Raw genomic sequence first — 20,814 nt, forward strand, 5'->3', positions numbered from 1 at the left:
AAGGGAATATCTCTTTAAATGTTTTCTAGGTTAAAAAGAGGTCTAGCCCGCAGCTTAACAGTAGGGTTCCTCCATCCAAAATCATGCACTGGATACTGGAGGTGAGAGTGGGGGTCCATGAAAAGTGCTTCAAGACCCCTGCTGTGGTCAGCTGACAGAATATGTCATCCAGGGAATCTGGTTTCATTTTCTCCCTGTCCTAAAAATGTCTGCAGACTGTCAGGCTTTCAGCTACAGAAGATGCATGGCCTCGGATCTGATCATCCTGTTCAGTACACATGATCTGCACACAGTTCATTTGCCTATGGAAAAAACTGCAGTTCAAGTAGGAGAGTTACTTGGAACTTTGTCAGTTCCTATAAGTAAGCATGGCTGACCTGAAGAATGATAGGTTAGAACTGTAGATTCATTAACACTGGAAATGACAACATTCTGTCTGCCAATTCACCATACCATGTCCACTAACCACAACTCTTGGTGCCACATCCACTCAATTTCTTGAACACCTCCAGGGACGGTGACTCTACCATCTCCCTGGGCAGCCTGTGCCACTGCCTCACCACTCTTTATGAGCAGATATGTTTCCTAATATCCAGTCTAATCCTCCCCTGACATCTTACATGGTGCCCTCACTCACAGCTCACAGTACTCCTAATAGGATGGAGATGGAGAGCTGGCCCAGCAGTTTGCAGAACCACACAGCCCACTACAACCCATGTAGGGGCTGCATAATTGCTGCATCACCTCTTCCCAAAGACACATGGAAGGGGATGCTGTGGGCAGGAGAGAGCACACAGAGTTTTACTTCCAAGGCATTAATTTCCCTGTCCTTTGAACAGTAATTGCAGTCATTGTGAACAAAGCAAAGGCTGTCTGTGCTCCAAAATGTTAATGAATGTTAACACCATAAGCAGTCAAATGCTCCTTTCATGGACTCTGGAAAAATAAATGTGAAAGCATTTTTGACTTTCCATCTTAAATTGTCACAGATTGAGGCCAAAATTGTGCCATTTGTTTTTGTGTGGGTAGGCTTCTGCAAATGTCAGGCAGTGAGGAGGTTTCTGCACAGATGTAGGGCAGAGCTGGATGAGGCAATATGAGAGATCTCAGCCTCCAATCGTACCACAGGACTTCAAGCACAGGCTCAATCTTTCTGTACAGGGAGCGGTTCCTTCAAGTTGAGGAGGTTGTTCACAGTACAGGAATTCAAATATGAGTATAGTTCTCTGCAAGACCGGGTATGAGTGTTATCTGTGCAAATGTGGCTGGCGCAATGTAATTAGCAATTGCTGAAGAAAGAGTTTGTAGATACAATCACAGCCTTAGCACCAACGATTACGCAAGAAACCAGAGACAACAGGGGGATTCTTTTCCTTTTATTTTCCAGTGCAAGTATTATGAAAGGACTCTACATGTATTTTTTCATCATTTTCCCACAGTCATTTAGAATAATCTTTTGGAAGCATCAAACCGAAACTTCATTCCTTCAGGAAAAAATTGCCCACTCATGCATTTGTTTTGTTCTGTTCAGTTTTCCATGTGAGTGCAGACAGTGTCATGAAATGGAGTTTGTGTCTGACCTTGAAAAAGGCAAAACTTATTTGGGGAAAGCTCATACAAAGCGTTAAACAGGTTGCAGATGCCAAAAACAAGCAGTGAGATGCCAAATCTGGCAGCTACATCAAGTCCTCTGCAGCAGACTAAACCTGCAAGATGCATTTTCAGATCACCCAGGGAAAAATAATCATGCTCTTCTAATATGGGTCAGTAACACTAATTAGCTGGAATTGTTTCTCATGATCGGCACCTCAGCAGTTCTCCTCCAGCCTTCTCGCCAGAGAAATCTGCATAAAAATAGCAACAAACAACCTCTGAATCCTTCTAAACACACGTTGGGCTTAAATTCATCTCCCATGCCGCTTCTCTGTGACAGTGGCGATGGCAGTGCCGATTAGATAGGGCTGGCACTTTGCACCGCGTGTCACTCCTCATTATCTGACAAGAGCCTCTGTGAGAGGCAGGTGCTGGGAAGCATGAGATTAGGTGCGGTGTGTGTAATCAGGCTAAATCCTTCGCTACCTCTGCAGTGATAACAAACTGCAGGCATCTCGCTCCTCTCCACAAACTCTTCCCTGATTTTTACCAGGCTTGTCAGCCCGCGGGTTCAGTGGCATCAATGCTGGCTGTAAAACTATACAGCAGAGACCAGAGTTTCCAGGATAAAGTTGGGACTGGTCTACAGTCCTGTATTTAAGATGGTTTCTGTCTGTCTGAGGAGCGCATGCAGTCCCAGTTACAAAGCTTTGAAACAACATGCAGAAGCCTCCCTTCCTTCTGTGTAGATGCTAAATCCTTTCTTCCTCAGTTTTAGTAGATCCTCTTAATTTCTCCTAATGTCTCTTACAATCCCTGCAAATAAGCAAATGAATTTAGCAAGTGGATGCACATAATGAAAAAGCAAGGTGTAAGGCTCTGTGGCATGGACTGGACTTTAACAGTTGCCATATTTATTATAATACTTCTTCGTGTGTCAGCCAGCGCTCAACAACATGGTTGTTAGAAATGGGGCTCTGGTAATGAGATCTGGTGAGCCTCGTGGAAAAAAGACAACCATTTTTTGGTGCTGACTATGAATGAGAACTTGGTTGGACTTTCTGCACACTTTCAGAGACAAATTGCTTCACAGATCTGAAACAAGAGCACTGGTTTGTTGAGAGGCACCTGGGCCATGCTGGATGAGAGGCAGACACCTGGTGATATGAAGTGACTCATGTATACTGACTACAATGGTTAAAGGTGGTGAGGGAAGAGTATAGTGGCATATGGGAAAGGCTCTCTACAATGATCTGAAGGGAGGCTGTAGCAAGATGGAGGGTCAGCCTCTTCTCCCAGGTAATATCAATAGGATGAGACATAATCGCCTCAGGTTGTGACAGGAGAAGTTTGGGTTGGATATTTGAAAAAAATTCTTCTCAGAGAGAATGAAGACGCAGTGGTATAGGCTGACCAGGGAGGTGGTGTAGTCACTGTCTGTGGAGGTGTTCAAGAAATGTGTAGGTGTAGCACTGAGGGACACGATTAGTGGGCATGGTGTGATGGGTTGGTGGTTGTACTAGGTGATCTTAATAGTTTCTCCAGACGTAATGATTGTATCAAAGGCAGTACTCTAATGGTGCCCATAGACAGCAACTGTGGCCACCTCTGCGCTGTCCTGCGAGCATGATCATTTGGTGCATTCCTACATTCAAAGACAGTGGAACTCTGCTGTGGTGGGATGAAGCATCTGGAGAGAAGACTCTTGCATTGCTGGGAAATGCACTCCAAGTTCTCTTTCTTTTTTGTCATACTAAATGTATATCACTAAGGCTAATATTGTTGCTGATGGATAGACCTGTGTAGATTTGCCCCCTTCCCCTTGAAATATAAGGATGCTCCTCTCACAAAGATGAGCAATCCTGGGAGTGGCCTAGGGAGAAGATGTGGATTCCAACCGAGGTTGCAACCTCCTTAATGCTTAAAAAAGCAGGCTTGCATTTTGTACAGTCAACTATAACTACTCTCTCTGCATGCTGAATCAGTCCTGCATTTTCATAGAATCAGTAAGGTTGGAAAAGACCACCGAGACAATCTAGCCCACCTGCATTCAGTATAAAACTAGGCCTGTGCAACGGTTTAGGAAGAAGAAGGGGTTTCTGCAGAGCTATAACTTGCCTCATGTCCGATTCTGTGGATTCTGAGGAACATCTCCCCTCCCCTGCAAGAGGTTGTGGCCTTGCACTACTGGGAGGCAGGCAAAATTTGGCAACAGCTGATGCAAACATTTCCCAGACCCGGGGGGAGAACATTTAGTCTCACAAAAATCCCAGTTGGTTGCTTCATGCTTAAATTGCTACTCAGTGCAGCTGAAAAGTTAATTTGGGAAAAATGGCAGGATGACAAAGTAAAGAAAATATGGTTAAATGGCCTTAATTTTATTTTTAACAATTGATGTCTGTGGTGAATGTAGTAATACTGGACATAACTCTTGTTTGGAGCTCTACCATTTGGTCCTTGTAGTCATGGAGCATATATTCCTGTATACTGAAAACAAAGCATAAAATAATTCACTGCTGACTGTCTGCTCAGGAGGGGGGCTTGAACAGGAAGAATGCATCAAGTGAAATGTATGTTTTTGTAGGTGGCAATTTCTTCATTTTCTTTTTATAGGAATTAAATCTGGTCTTTTCTACTTTGTCCAAGTTTGCTTTTCTGTATGAAAATTTGTAACTATGCTGAGTTAACTTCTACTGTGCTAATTGCAACTGACCCACAAAAAGAATATTTCTTCTTTGGAATTTATTAAATGTCACTGTTCTACCCATCTTGCAACCTGACCCATGAGCTGAATACCTTTGAGCTCCACTTGAACTCCTGCCAGGAACACTGTCAGTTATTGCATCCTTCTCAGGGTGGGAATCTGCTTCTTCTATGTGTGCAACCACTGTGACATGAAGACAGTCTGAGCTTTTGGAAACTACACTTGAGCCTAGGCTGCCGGGAAGCGAAGTAAAAGAGAAGAGCTGCTTCTGCACTAGGGAATATCTGTTACTGGTCAAGCTGAAATTTGACTGCTAAAACAATCCCCTGGGAGGTATTATTGCTTCATTTTCCTGAAATATGACATGCAAACAGGTAGATTCTTCTGATGACCAGACAAGTAGTCCTGTCTATGAAGAACAGTTCACCATCATTATAGGAAGGCAGACAGGCAGAGCAGGCATATAGGTGCTCTAATGTACCAATTGTCAAGTGAAGCCCCTGCTCTACTGTTTAGTGGTGGAAAATACAGATTTTTCACTACTCAGGTGGCATTTCACTGTCATATCACAACCCTTAAGGGTGAATGTTTTTCATGGACATGTGGTAGTGATGTTCAAATGCTAAAATATAGGAAAAATAGTGATAGTTTTTCTACGTAGGTAGCAAAGCATATTCACCAGATCTGAAAAATATTTCAGACAAATGTGAGTGTTTGACCATGAACAACTTGAAGTCTTTCTGCAGTTGCAGTTATGGTGTAGGCCCTTCCCTTGGTCTTTGTAGAAGTATAGAAGTGTAGAAGTATAGAAGTGTTCAAGTCTTGAAAACAAATCATGCTGTTTTCACATGAGAGTCAGCTTTAGAAGCAGACTGGATACACAAAGCCTCTTCCCACAAACAGATGTTTGGGATCTTACACAATGGACTGTGGTTCAACATTCATTCTCATTAGATGAGCACAGAAATCCCAGAAAAACTGGGATCTGTCTGCCTTCATAAGCTCCTGCTGTGGCCCATGCAAGCAGTGTCTCTGAATTTCTAGTGGCCTCTCACAAAGCTGCAGAAGATGCAAATGTAAATGACACATATGAGAGAGCAGTGGAAAGAGTACTTGTTACACAAATTTTCTAAAAAGACCCACAAGACTAATTGTGCAAAGTGGTTAGAAAGGCGTGATAGCCATCAAGATGTGCTTACTGCTTCTCAGAGAAGACAGCATGGATTGACTACAGTCATTTTTACCTGTTAGATAAAAATGATTGATAGCACTAACATATCGTGCATCATACACAGGACTCCTGTGCAAGAAAATGTATGGAACAGGCCTCATTTTACATACAAAAAGAGTGAAGAGTGAACTGAAATCCAAGAACTGCAAGAACTGATTGAAGAGTTGCACTTGATGTGCTTATTGAATATTTTGGGCAGCTCCACGTGGATCTGTATGGCCCATCGATGGATAGGATTTGGTGGTTAAACAAAGTAAAGTTCAGTGCATCAGCGAGACTGAGAACAGTCGCATATATCTGGCCTTTTCTTTGTTCTGTCTTTTATTTTAGGGCAAACAAGTGCAGACGTGCTCTGTGCATCCTTTGGAGGACTCTGACACAAGAACCACCTTCAAATCTTCCCCGCTGTCTTCAGGGAGGAAGGGGAGGGAAGAGATGGACAATACAGCATTGTTGTTTGAGTGAAAAAGTAGCTGGAAATTGCTGTCTTCAGGGATGATTCAAAGTGCTGACTCACCGTGCAAAATTACTGTACTGCGTAAGCTGACGACAGCATTGATAAATCCATGCAAAGAGAGAGCTCAAACCCATGTGCTGCAACGTACTCTGTAACCTACCCAGCTTCCCTTCAGAGGTGGCCAAAAGGGCTTCACAGTCACTGGGTGTTAATATACTTTGGGGTTTCCTATTGTTACTATGGAAATACTTTAAATTTGCATCCAGAAACTTACCTTGTTCTAACCTGCTCATTGTCTAGAAAGCCCATGCTGGAGGAGAGGAATTATACATGCTATAGAAGATGCTGCCTGAATTCCAGGCTTTTTTATAGAACCAGGCAAACAGAAAGCACTTGTCCTACTTTCTAGTCAGCAAGCTGAAATTCTGCATCTTTAATTATAAATCAAATAATTGACTACAAAGCTATTGTGGTGTGGCCTTCCATGCTGTTGATGGTTTTAATTGCAAACTGTTACATGACGTGCTTCAGTAACAAAGAATGAGCCCTGAAGTAGTGGAGAAAATGTCCTACTTTGACTCTATTTTTACAGTCGGGATGCAGGAAATTTTCTGGCATTTTATTCCTCTCCATTACGGACATAAATAAAGGAACCAGAGGCCACATGAGATGGAAATCAGGACCAGGGCAGTGGTTCCTTTGCCCAGTGTTCCTGGGGACAGCAAGGAACTTTCTTTAGTCCATTTCTGCTGCCCCTTTTTTGGGCCCACCCTGCTGATGGTCATGGTTCCCCCCCCAATCCCCAAAGAGGAACTTGAACGAAGCTCACTCTGGTGTTGGGGATGAGGCAGACTTTGGGTGTTTGCATTGAGGGCCTTTCTCTCACCAAGCAGGACTCCTGGCTTGGTGGTCATGGAGAGGGGCAACTAGAGGATGATGCCAAAGCTCCCAAACTCCTCATTGCTCGTTGTGCCCCTCGTTGGATGAAGAGATAGGCACAACTTTCTCCTCACACTGGTCACAATGGTCCTTTTGACCCTCAACCCCTGTAAAGCACCTTAAAATAACAACCCTGGATGACAGATGCTCTAAGGGGAGCTCCTGAAAAAGACCCTCCAGCAGTGCCAAGCCTTGGGCTGGCACATTCTGACTTCTCGAGGAGATGGGGGCACCAGCTTCTGCTGGGTGAGGCCTTTGTTTCTTGTTCTCCTGCTGTGCACCGCACTGAAGTGCACTGTCTCCTCAGTAACCTCTTTGCGGGGACTGGCTATTGAATGGGAGGCTGTGGAGCCATGCTGCTGCCAGAGGAGCACAGGACAAGAGGTAAGGGGCAGGGATTGCTGCGAGAGCCTTGTGTCATCAGATACAAGGAAAAAAATGTCACAGAGAGGGGGGACTGAATTTTGGAACAGGTTTCCAGATAAGTTGTTGCTTTTCCATCCTTGGGTACAAACAAAACTGAACTCGTGAGGCCTCTTTTGATATGAATTTAGGGGGGATTACACAACCTGGAAAATTTTTATAGGGCAGAGTATGAGTGTTTTCAGTGAATGATGTCTCTTTGGTCGTGAGAAAAGAAACAACGTAACAGGCAGCAGCCCCTCCATCACTTCTTCCAGTGGTCCTTACTGCTCTTTTCCACTCATCCATCTATTTCTGCCCTCCCCATTCAACACTCCACCAAACGGTGAAAGATTACCTAGAGGAAGATTTTGAGAGGATGCTTGTGTGGCATCCAGAGAACACTGAAATGGGAAAGATGAAAGAGATTTTCCCTTAGTAACCTGAACCAGAAAAAATTCTAGCATGATCTGAAGCCAGCATCTACTGTGGGCTCAGAGTGGGAGGATGAGTGTTGATGGGGAAGGGGCATCAGTTCTCCGATGCCCCAGGAGGAAGGGGAGGAAGCAGGGCAGCATGAACTGCCAGAAATGTCTCTGAAGTAAAGGCAGATAAGAGCAGCTACAGCTTCAGCAGGTCAGGAGAAGTGGGGAGGGGGGACAAATCATGGGTTGTGCGGCCAGAGCAGCACAGAGACTTGTTTGCAGGAGAGAGAAACTGCAAATCTCTTAAAGTAATATCTTCTCCCTTCCTGCCCCCAATTCAGCTCATCTTTGTGAATCAGTGTCTGCCTGAAAGGCTCTCTCAGGAGAAGCTGTACGCTTATTTCTTTCTTTTCCTTAGAAAAGGAATCTTGAAACTTACTGCCAAAATGGACTGCAGAAATCTCTCTCCTTCACCCATGGACAGGAAGATCTGGGGCATTTCTTTGTTGAATGCAAAGACTGTGCAGGGCTAATTAGCTGAAGTGACCAAATAGTGCTAAAGAGAGTCTTTGGGGAGAACAAAATTCCCCCCAAATCCTCCAAGTCAGCTATGACATCTTTCAGGCATATTTAGTCATTGAAGCTGAATATCCCCAGCTGTGTTAAACTGTTAAGCTGTTGAGTTTCTGTTTGCAAGCCACTGACAAAAAGTAAGCTAAAATAGTCTTGCTGTGCCTGCTCTTGCCTAGCATTGCTGAGGGAAATGAAACCTTAAAGCCTGGACTGATTTAAGTTTCTCAGAAAAATACCCCTCTCCTTCACTCCAGTGCTGTGTTCCAGTACCTTCATGCTAGAGCAGGTTTTCTTTAGCAGTATACAAAGGCTGTGAATCCATGTACTGAACTCCTTAAACAGGAACGAGTGAGTTTATGCTGCTTTATTGTGCAATGGAACACTTCCTGAACCTTGCAACGTTAATGCTGTGTGCACAATAGCTCACCTTTGTGCTTGGGGAATTGTTCTGTTCTCTTTTAAGTAACGAAATTACTTTTCCTTTCTCAGGTGTAAAACAGCAGTTTCTGGGTAGCATTGGCAAATCATAGAATAATTTGAGTTGGAAGGAACCTTTCAAGGCCATCTAATCCAACTCCTCTAAAATGAACGGGGACACCTACAGCTACATCAGGGTGCTCAGAGCCCCATCCAGCTTTTCACCTTCAGTATCTCCAGGGATGGGGCGCCTACCACCCCTCTGGGTAACCTGTGCCAGTGCTTCATTACCACTATGATGGCCACTGTGTTGTGAGAACTGTTGCTTTGATGTCTATAAACAATTACAGAAATCTTTGTTTATAAATCTCTGATTATAATCCTAAGTAATTTAGATGCAAATGAACTGTTCCACTTACAAGCATGGCTAACATCCAGGCTGGCCCTCAGCACATCAATAGCCAGCACGGCTATTTTCCTTGGCAGCTTTGGTGCTGTCAGGCCTCCTGTAACCTGGCACACCTTGCTAAAGATGTTAGCTGAATGATAACCCTCTGTGAGGTGCAGGACCAGCCCACACCAGGATGGGTGAAACCCCTCCCTGCTCAGTTGGGACCAGGCATTCCTTGTCCCAGCAAAGTTTCCACAAGGGAGCTGTTGCTAGAGGCTGAGGCATACCTGTGCTGCCTGTAGAGCATCATTCCTGCTCTTTCTCACTGCAACAATTCTATTTGCTACTTTGCTATTTGAAGCAATGGCTTTCCTGCTTTTTTTAATGTTAAATAACTAATTTTTAAATGCATGTATACAAGAAAACAACTGTGAAAATGTAGACTTCCCTATTGTTATTAAGACTATACTGTCTCTGCATATCTCACCACCAGTGTGATGATCTGCTGTGTGCAGACAAAAAGAACTGAAGACTGCTGAGGCCATGTCCTGTGCAGCTCACCCTCAGGGGTGCAGCAGCAGAGCCAAAGTACCAAGTACCATTCTGCATTACAGATAGCAATCTCCAACAGTCTAATTCCTAATTACAGATCTGTGGTACAGGCATATGAAGGTACTGTAAGTAATAGCCACCCATGAGACCACAAGCCCTGATGAAGCAGCTGCCTAAGCTGCCAACCTTTTGGTGCCTAGTAGGGCGAACCAGGGGATCAAGTGGTACAGGGCATTTGTGGCCACCCAGAGCAAAGCTTTCTTTTTTAGTGTTTAGCATTGCCAGGGTGTCTTCTGAAGCTCTGAGGCCAACCTGACTTCTGCACGGTGTATGGGAACCAGTAGGTCACAGCCTGAACCAGTAACTGAGCAGCTGGTGAAGGAGTGTGGCCAGCCCTGGGAGCACAGGTGGAAGCAATTCCCTGTGCCACCCCTCCCTCACCTCATTTAAGGGCTGGCAGCCATAAGGGAAGCATCTCTACTTGGAGGTTACCTCCTTTGGAAGTTTCTAGGGAGCCCTGGCCCTGAAAAATGGGTAAGCTCTCTCTTTTTTTTTTGTTGCTGAATTGTGACCAGTGCTTTTCTTGGGTCACCTGAAAACTGGTTGTCTATCCTTACGCACAGTGATCATCATTGTGAAAAATCTTCCTAAGCATTGCTGCTGGAAAGGCAGCTCTCATCAGGGCTGGTGTTCCTCAATGTCAAGCTGATACATCAGTGATTGAGGGCACTTTGACAAGTTAGACGTACTTGTTGTGTTTTATCAGAGTGTAGAAAATAAGAATTCATTAGTTTCCAAGAGCACTGTTCTCTAATCAAAGTCAACAGGAGTTTGCAGTTGGGGCTTTATTGTGCAATGTTTTTAAAGGTCTGAGATACCCAGGGAATTGGAGGATATCACATCTAATATTTTTAGTCTAAGGTAATGTTCATGCAGGTTAAGCTTGAAGCATCAGTCCTCAGCTGGGGACAACTTCTGCTTCAGGCTTGAAGAAGAGAGTTGTGTAGACTTGTCCGTTCCTCCAAAGCTGGTCAGTAGCTCTAACAAAATTTCTCTGCCCCAAAACTTTATGTCTTTAAAGATAGAGCAACAATCCTATTAAAGGTTTGGTTGTTTTGCTATTCAGCGTGCAAAATTTTTTTTAGAAAATAACTTTTCTCCACTTTTTGTGAAAATGTGATGGTGGGAAGTAGCAATCAGAAACACAGGGTTCCACAAATCACACCACAAAAATCACATTAAGTCTTGTAATAAATGGACTTGACTGTTAGAAATTCTTCCATATATTGGAGCGTTTTCCTCAAAGTTCCTTTACTGGGCTCTTAAAAGCAAATTTACAGACTTTTAAAGTGTTTGAATTTGATCAAAATTGTGCTATTGAGATATAATGCTAAAAAAAAAAAAAAAAAAAAAAAAAATTCACGGCTATTTCATCTTACACTGATAATACGATCTAATTTAATTTTTTTTTTTTTTTTTCCCTTAACTGCATGAAGTGAATTAGCCTGGCTAAAAAAAAGGAGTTGAAAATAGATCACTGGAGCCAACTGAAGCAGGTACCTCTTACCAAGCTCTTAATTCCCTAGGCAATTGCCAGAGCTGGGAAGGAAGCACGGTAACACTTTGTGGAGGTTGAGCCAGTGAACAAAAACATGCTTTTTTTTTTCCAAACATGGGTACTGAACTGATGCTTGCTTGAAGTTTGGTCACCAATCTCGGGAGCAGTGCAGAAAGCCTGTTTCCAGGTAGGAATTTCTTGATTTCCCTCTTTTAGCTCAATGCTGTTCTTGGGAGCTATATGGCAGCTTGGAAATAGTCAAGTTACTCTGAATAAATCTTTCAGAATGCTTTATGTAAGAATAAATGAGGAAAGGATACCTGCCCTTCTAAAATGTTTTCTTGTGCATTGAACACTTTCCACTGTCTCAGAAGAGGCTGGCAAGCACATAGACCTGTGCACATGGTCTGTCAAAGCCCCGTAAACAATTTAGTGGGTGTTCTCAGTGGCTGTATGGAGATCAGGCCAGCAACCACATTCGTGCTTCAAAGTGAAATGACTCAGTCTTCATGAGAAACCTGACTTTCAGAGTGTTTTCCTTTGAAAATTTCCCTCAAAAAAAAAAAAAAAATAAATAAAATAAAATAAAATTGTCCTCTTCTTTTGCCTTTTTTCCAGTCAGTCTTGTCTCCCTTGTGCATGTATGCGCTATTAGCACAGTTATCCAGGGCCTCCAGGAGTGTAACACAAAAGTGAGAAGCAGGAGAACACCTGGCAGCAAAGAAGTGTTTTACAATAAAGATGGTGAGGCATTGTCATAATTTTCCTCAAGAGCTGATGGATGTCCCATCCCTGGAGATGGGTCCCTTTCAACTCAAATTGTTCTATGATCTTCAGGGAAAGCTCCTGAGTGCATCATCTTCTTGAAGCAGGATGAGTCAGAGATGGGATAGGATTTTTTTCTGTGTTAGTTATTCTCATGGTTTGTTTCTCTGATCAGAAGTGCATATTATGGAGCAGCACTGTAGTTAAGGGGATGAGGTGCTGGGTGCATCTTCTCCATATGTCCCATTCCCCACTGGGGTCAGCGGGAGATAAACACTCTTGCTCTCCAAGGCAGCTTGGGCAAATCCTACTAAGTTAGCAGTAGAGGTGTGAAGGCACAAGTCCATCTGTCATGCTAGGGTCACTGAGTTGGTATTTGTGGAAGTGCTGCCATCAATGAGTCCATTTAACTGGCTCCATAGCAAGCTGCAGCTGGCAGTGAGAAGGATGGGGCAAGGTCTGATGCAGTTTGTGTATCACTACCTTCTGCTGGCCATTTCTTTCCTGTGCTGAGCTATCAGGTGACTGTCTGTCTGTGTCAAATTTTTCTCTCTGAGCATTACAAGGCAGAAAACTGTGAGCTAAATTTGTGCTGCACTGAAAGGGACAGAAGTGGTGTCATAAGGCTTAAATACTAAATCTTACAACATTTCTCTCACACTGTTAATAGCCCAAGTGCACATTTATACCCCCGTAACAGTGAAATAGCTTCTGTCCCATTGGCAGTATAAGCTGTGTGCCAGAGACTAAAGCCACAGGCACCTGGGAAATATTCTTTATCTCCTTGTGCCTTCAGTACCCAACATGCCTGTTCCAAAACCATGCAGCAGCACCTATCCCCTCTGAAGCAGCAGGATGCTGTGGCATTCATAGCCTCTCCCTCCTACTCCACTTGAAAGGGATTTTAGATGGGTAAGACCAAAGCACTTACTGCAAATCACTTCTAGGGTTTCATTGGCTGCAGTGTTGGTCTCTCCACTTCCCTCCCTTGTCATTTCAAGCTCTCTGTGATCTGTGTGGTCTAACTCAAATCTCCAAACCACAGGAACAAATCTGGGGAGAGTACAAGTCCCTGGCTGTTCTGAATGACTCCAGAATCTCCTCTCTGTGTGCTTTTACAATTACAATTCTGTGCTGTGCTCAAGTCTCACTGGTTGCACTTCTCATCAATGTATGTAACCATGTTTTCTACTTCTGTTCCCTCTTCAAGCAATCATCCTTTTTTTTCATTTTTTTTCTTTTTAATTTATTTTAATGAGCACTGATTATCCCACAAGTTAGTCTGGAGAAGACTGCAAAGCAGAGATGCCTTTGAATTTTCCAAGATAAGTGATTCTGGGTGCCCAAGCAGAACAAGCTTTGAAAGGTCTGAAAGGCTTCCAGAGGATGGGTGCCCAGCATATTCTCAAAAAACTGCAGGAATGCACCAAACTTTGAAGCATTCAGAATTGCTGGTGACTGCCTTAAACTTCAGACCCCTGGCTGTAATATGTGTCACAGGATATATTGCATTCTACATGTCATAAATCTTACAAACTAGGTTTGAAGGGACTGTGAGAGATGGTCTTGCCCTGCATTTCTCAGATTTTCTCACCCATGCTTCTGCTCAGCCCTGTAGGGTTTTTTGTGCCTATCAGGCGAGGGGTGGTAGTGTGATTCAGACCACTTCGATGGTGTCCTGTGGATCTGATCCCTTCCCTGCCCAAGAGCAGGATCAACGTATATCTAAGCCATCCCTAACAGATGTTTGCCTAAGCTGTCCATCAAAAACAAAAAATAATGGCGATATAACAGTCTCCCCAGTCAATCTATCTTGTGCTTAATCATTCTTACTGTTAGATTTTGTTTTCATGCTTATCCTAAATCTCTTCTGTGACCATCTAAGCTCATTATTTCTCATCCTGTCATCAGTGAACATGAAGAACAGAAATATTCCTTCATATTTGCAGTTAACTTGGACATATTTAAAGGTTGTTCTTGTCTCCCTTTTGGTGTTGACTCCTGTATGCTAAACAACCTTATTTCCTTCAGTTTTTCTTCATAAATCACATTTTCTAGATCTCTAATTGATTTTGCACCTTTGGTGAACAGGATTTGGGTTCTGCATTTGAAATGAAACAAAATATTTCAGCTGAGGCCTTAATAGCCCTATGTAGACCAAGTTATGCCAAATGGTTTACAGTTGGTGCTCCTAGTACTGTACTCCAGAATGATGCAGCAGGATGTTGTTGGCTTTTTGCACTGCAGTCTCCCCTTTTCTGGGTCCTTTTCTCCTTTCTGGCACTCTGTCCTGGTGTTATACACGAATCCACTCTTCATATGTAAGCTATTTGCCACATGAGTGACAGCAAGACAAATAGAAAATGAAGGGCATTGCATCTCATCTTCTAACTACTGTAGTGGAGTGAGATCACCCCCCAAGCCTGACCCCAATACTGTGATCCAGCTCAAGGATTTCAGAACTCCATGTGAATGCCTCCCTCTTCCAGCACAAAGCTCAGGTCTGTGGTACATGCTTTCATGGTCCCATTCTGCTGATTATACATTGTCTCCTCTCCATGTGCTCCCACATTATGTTCTCTCTTGCCACAGGGCTCAGCTCTTTGAAGCAAGGACCAGCCATATGTTTTCCCCCTGTGCAGTACCTGATCCATCCATTCTTGATCCATGATTAAAGATCTTGAATATAAGGGCAATAAAAATAACGCTGTCTCTACAACTGGAAGCTCCTGTTTGTAGCAAAATGGGAAAGGAGTGGGTTTTATGGGTGTATTAAACTTTCCTTTTGTAGCTCTAAAAAGCATAAATGAAGGCAGCTTTTAAAATCAAACTGCTATTTTGTTAGGAAAATACTCTAGCTGAAGAGAATGGTGCATTCCTCTATGTAAAAATGTCACATTTTCACCTGGGGCATATTCATGGAAATTAAAACTTTGCTTCTTGTTGTAAATCTTTGTAAATTTTCATGAATTTGCCCTAGGTGAAAATGTGACATTTTTACAGACAAGAATGCTCCAGTTTTGCTGAGAGAAGCAAGAAAACCTTCCTTTTTTTTTTTTCTTTAACAAAAAAAAAAAAAAAAAAGGAAAAAAAAAAGGAAAAAAAAAAAGGCAATGGCAACTTTCTGTTTGTGAAAAATATCTATCTCTTTTATTAGGGGAAAAAAATAGAAAGAAAAAAACCCACAGAGTTCAGATCTCCCAGGGCTGCATTCCTCACCTTCAGATCTCTTTTATTGCTAACCACTGCGCTCAAAGGTGAAGAGTGAAACTTTGCCATGTGCTGAGTTTACAAATGCACTTCAGGAAAATGACTGCTTTTGTGGTGGGAATGGGTAACTTTACCATTAAAGTGTCAGCTTTGCTGGCAGTAATATTGTTATGTATTCAGTGGTTATTGTGAGCCAGCTACTGCAACCCTAATTCTTTCAAAGTCTCCACTAAAATTGCTTCAAGAAGCAACTTATTCAAGAAAGAATCTATCAAATAAAGTAATTTTGTAATAAAAATAAAATAAAAGGATAGTTCTTTCTGTTAGCTTTTTTTTCCAATTCAGTCATTGATTTTTCAGCCTGTCCCAGACACAGTGCAAGTTGGACTTGTATTTCCAAAATGGCAAAAGGAGAAGACTTTCAAGGGTTGCATGGGTTTGGCTCTCACTTAGAACAGTGTCCTTTGTCACCCCATTTTTATTGACTTGTCTCCCTATGGAAAAGAAGAAGAAAAGAAGATGGTTCCCCTGGTATGCTCTTGGACAGTTCTTCTCTGACATTCTGGTGCCATTAATTAAGACATCCTAACTCTGGGTAGACTCTCAGAGTTTTCATCAGGCTCAGCAAGTCTTTCCCACCTTTAGGAGTTAATGCTTGTAATCTTGTTCCACAGCAGACAATGTGTGGTCAGAGAGAGAGAAAAGATTTCTTCATGCAGCCCCTGGAAGAGACCTGGCAGGTCTCTCCATGAACCAGCAAGTCAAAAGGTATTGATTACTTCCATCTTCTGAGAAGCCTTTCCTGCCCAGTGGAGATGTCAGCTCTCTTTCCTGTTCATATGCCTCCAAAAAAACTCTTGGTTTTTCTCCAGCCTGAAAGAAGTAGGAGTGTCCCAGTTAAAGGACAGCTGCTTCAGTCCTTTGCTGCTTTTCCACCTTCCTTTCTTCTACCCCTTGGTCAAAAAAGGGAATGTCTCTTTCAGCTGCATGGCTCCCAGAGGAGCCTGAGCTGTCCTGGGTACTGGCAATTTGGGAAGCCAGTGGACACACACCAATATCCCCCTCCTCTTCTCTATGGGCTGCAGCACAGGCATTGTGTGACACTGGATTGGACTGGAAAGAAAAAGTCAAAATGGACATTACTGCTTGTTGGAAATGTCTGTTTTCATCCAGGGACACATCCAGGCAGGGAAGCTTTTACTTTGCTCTTGGATTGTACTGAAGCTGCAATAGCCAATTCTCCCCATTACTTGAGAAGCTGCAGCACCAGTCTGTTACAGATCCTGACTTTCCTAGAGTAGATGGATGAGGTCATGGAAAAAAATGCATGATTATTTTACTTGAATAGTTTAAATTTCCCAGTACCAAATGCCCTAGGAGTCTTTGCAATTAATCTTACAACACAAGAATAGTGACCACCCAGCAGTAGTACAGATAAATCCATTAGGCTGCGTGCACACTCAGCCTGCCAACAGCAGTAAATAATGCTTGTAAGTGAACTTGTAAGTAAATCAAAGCTACGAAAAGGAACAAAAAACCCAACATCCTCTAAAACCCAACAAGCCACCACCAACAAAAGACTTTTCCCCCTTGTTTCTGGAGCGTATAATCAACCTTTCTCTAAAAACACTCTGTTGAGTATCTTCCAAGACTGTTGGTAAGATTATTGAGTTCAAGTTATTTTGGGACAAGGCAGGATTTAGTGAAAGCTGCGTGTCGGCTGGCAGAAACCACAGAATCAGATCCCAAGATCCCAAACCAGCCCATGCACATGGGGAAATCTTGCCTTGAGCATTTTGTGATGCTTGCCCAGACCCATGGAGACAAGCACCAGGGCTTTCTGTCTCCCCCAGTTGCTTTCTCTTTCCACAAAGGAGAAAATCATTTAACTTTGGTCTTGGCCTTAGCCCGATCTGGATTGGAAATCTGAATGGGATCCAGTGTTATCACAGTATTGCCTCTGGCAGTCCAGTATTCCCTATAAGGATTGATGGCTCTCCCTGCTGATTTGGCACCAGATCCCTCCTCTCAAGTGTCGTCATATTCATCCTCTTGGGGTAAACGGGCTCAGATCCAGCAGTAAATATATAAAGAGAAACATGAGGTATGCTTAACGTTTTATATTGTCACAATTATTTAAAATATATTTATTTATCTGGAAAGGCTTAGCTCATACTCAGCATCTGGTTTTTGGTCAGCTCCTCCTTTTTCTTTTCTGTTTTCAAACCAGTTTTCCAGCTGAGTAGACAGAGGAACAAACCTAGACCAAAAGATTTGCCAAAGGTCACACAGAGAATCAGGAGATTTATAGGGAAATTTGCCCTGGCTTCAGTCAGTGATTCATGTTGTCTCTGTTTGGGTTTGCTCTGACACTAAAGGTTCCTGATTCAGCCTTGCCAGTTCATAAGCCTTTCTCATGAGTCTATTAATATTTGCTGCCTCTCAGAAAGCCAACTAATGGTTTAAGAATTTCAGACTTGTATGAATTAAGCTTCTAGCTGTGGTGACAGCAGAACAAAAATAACTTAGAGCAAAAGAAGATTGGTGTATCTTCTCAAGGCTAAGAAACCAGAGTAAAGTTGCCATTCTTTTTGAAAACACAACTTTGTAGCCTGCTTCCTGATCTTTGGAAACTAGCCTTGTGTTTTGTGACTACTTGGAGCTCTCTTGCTGTTAATTAATACCACTGAGTTTCCTTACATGTCTTATCCTGAGTGTAGTATGTAGCTTTTTTCGCCCTTGTCTTCGACTTTTAATTTAACACTATTGCTCTACTTTTCTTTTTCGAGTTTAATTCAAATTGGGATGGTATTTCTCTTGACATTTTTTCTTTAAATTGAGACAATGTTTTGATATTTATATAGTTCTATTTCTACTCAAAGGGCTCCATGCATCTTCTTTGTTCGCGGATTCCAGAAAACCCTTATCCTATACAAGATGTCATGATCTCCAGGCATACTTGCTAATCCCTTGCCATATATGAGATATACAGCTGCTCAGAACTTCTGAAAGCAAGAGTGAACTTGGTGTCCAGGATCATGCTTTTGGATAATCCAGCAAGCCAGGCAGTTTCAGGTATCAGTATGATGGAGATCCCTATGCAAAGACACAAGTTTTTCACAAAGATAAGGGGATAGAGTTTAAATTCAATCTCCCAGCAACAATATTTTTGGTTATAGTCAGGGCTGCACCAAGTTAGATATAGATTTCAGCTCAGTGTCTGTGGAAAATACACTGGCACGCTTGAAACTGCCCGTTTGCCCTGTGAACATTGCATAATAACCTTCCATCCCCCTTCCTACGCAGGCACAGACCTTAACATCCCTGCAGTGTTAACTGCCTACTATAGCATGTAATTATATACAGGGAATTATCCCTACACTATGATTAGCCAAATGCATTCATATGCATGTGAATTACTCTTTGTGCTGACACAGTGAAAGGCTGGAGGCCGCGTTTTTCTCGAGGGGATGCAGAGGAATGTGCTTGTGTGGTCCTCCAGGGGTAGGCCACTAATGGGAAACCTTCTCCTTGCATCTTGTCTGCCTGAAGCAGGTAGAGCAGCTGGAGCTAGAGATGTGCTCAGGGTGTGTGCCCTCAGCACCACCAGTTCTCAGAGCTGCACAGGCTGCATGCTACATTGCTGTTAAGGAGGCAGTGAATTATTTTCTCTTCTTATGCCCAGGAATGGCCATGTAAGGGTCTTCAGTCTTGGTAATAACGTGAAACACTGATACACATGAGAGAGTCTGAACCTACAGAGTCTGTTCAGTGGGTGGCACATCAGCTGCTGAAGAGAGAAATACCAAACTGGAAAGTCCTAAAATTCACCTGATGGACCCATAAGGCTTTACATGCTGCACTGAAGAAAGATGCTCTATCTATCCCACAGCTTCAGCTTCCTGCTTATCTCTTACAGCATCTTATCCAGAGTAGGAACGGAGAGGCTTTTTCCAAAAGCAATTGCATCCTTTTCCTGCCACATAGCTCTTATGGAGACATTGACACAGAGAGCTGTGATGCTGTCTTGCCCAGGAAGTAAAACAGGCTATTCTTTCTGATAGTCCATGGGACCCTAGAAAAATAAAACTCTTTCTACAGAGGGCCCAAAGCTGACTATCAGGACTGGCAGCTGCTGCTTGTGTCTCCTTGTTAGTTTGGTCTCTTTGGGACCATGGAGCTCTGGCTGGATTTCCTGCTAGCTGGCATGTGCAACGAAGAAGATTTAAGCCTTTCAGGTTTGATCTGGGGTCTTTCTCACAGGGGAGTTAAGGAGCACTCAGCTTTTTCAGAGCACAGTTGATCTCTTTTACTTGGATTTTAAAACCTGAGGAAGGTCATTATTGAGGCAACATTCATTGCAAACTAAAAGATTGTACAGCTCAGGGCCACTGCAAGGATAGAAAGTTGTGGTGGCACTGCAGCATTGTCTTGTAGCAGAGAGGATGCCCCTGGGTGTGCAGCAGTGCTCATTCTGCTGAAGCTTCATAATTCCAGGTGGCTGTGTATGGACAAGTCCAAGGAACCAAGCCTGACTTCATTGTGGTGGTGAAAGTCTGCAATAATTTTAAGTTGCATGGCTGCTATAAATTTCCCCCATAAGTGTTTTTTCCTTGGTCGTTTCCTTAATGTGGTAGTGAGGCCAGGGGTTCACAGTTAAATGTTATTAAAATATTAAGTATAATTTTCTGCTGTATTTAACTCTTTGGAAAGAATGTGCAGAAGATGGCACGCCATGTGAAATGTAAATGCACATATTCCTGGGCAAGCAGCTTCTCTTAGCATATGGTGTTCCCTGAATAGTGTGCCTGGGGGTTATGTCTTTGATTTAAAAGTTTTTTTTTTGTTGCTGTTGTATGGGGTTTTTTTGTTTCTGGTCCACCCTTACTAATTAGCAGACTAATCACCAGCAGCCAGCTACTGCAGGCAGGAGCAGAAAAGAGGAAGTTTTTAAGCTACAGACGTTATCAGCCAGATCTGTGTAACTTTGTTGATCTGGAAAAATCTCAGATGTAAGCAAAGGTGCTGAGCACACAACTGCTGATCTGTATCTATCAATGCAGGCTATAGCATTGCAGGCACGTGAGAGAACTGTGCAGCCAAAGCAAACGAATGCTCACAGAATGAAAGCATTCCTTGTGTGCCTGTGTCCCCTTATGGCACACTCATCCAGCTCTGGCCAAGGACTCTTATCACAACATGGGACACAGGGCACTGGTGTACTGGAGGGTTATTTCCACCACTGATGCTGGTGTGTGACCAGCAGTGCCTACAGCTCTTAGACACTCTCCTTGGCTATTTCTCCCTCATCCTCGGGACACCTTCTAACTCAGACTGAAGCTTCTTGACCCTTTCTCCAAAGATAAACTGTCCACAACTTAGTACATGAAGTGCTAAAATAACTGAGCAGTTATTAAGTACTCTGGAAATATGGATAAATTAATTCAGCATGAAAAGCAGTATATTAATATGATTTACATTATTCATACAAACAGTCTTATTTTCATTAAATTTCTCTTTAAAGTGGCATGGTTACCTCTCCAGGACTTTCCAGTATATGTAGTGAGAAAAGAAACAGGTGATGTAGAAATAGTTGA

The sequence above is a fragment of the Lagopus leucura genome, unplaced genomic scaffold, assembly GCF_019238085.1.
Source record: "Lagopus leucura isolate 7727_CA_CO unplaced genomic scaffold, USGS_WTPT01 Super-Scaffold_100001, whole genome shotgun sequence".
In the NCBI taxonomy this organism is placed as follows: domain Eukaryota; kingdom Metazoa; phylum Chordata; class Aves; order Galliformes; family Phasianidae; genus Lagopus; species Lagopus leucura.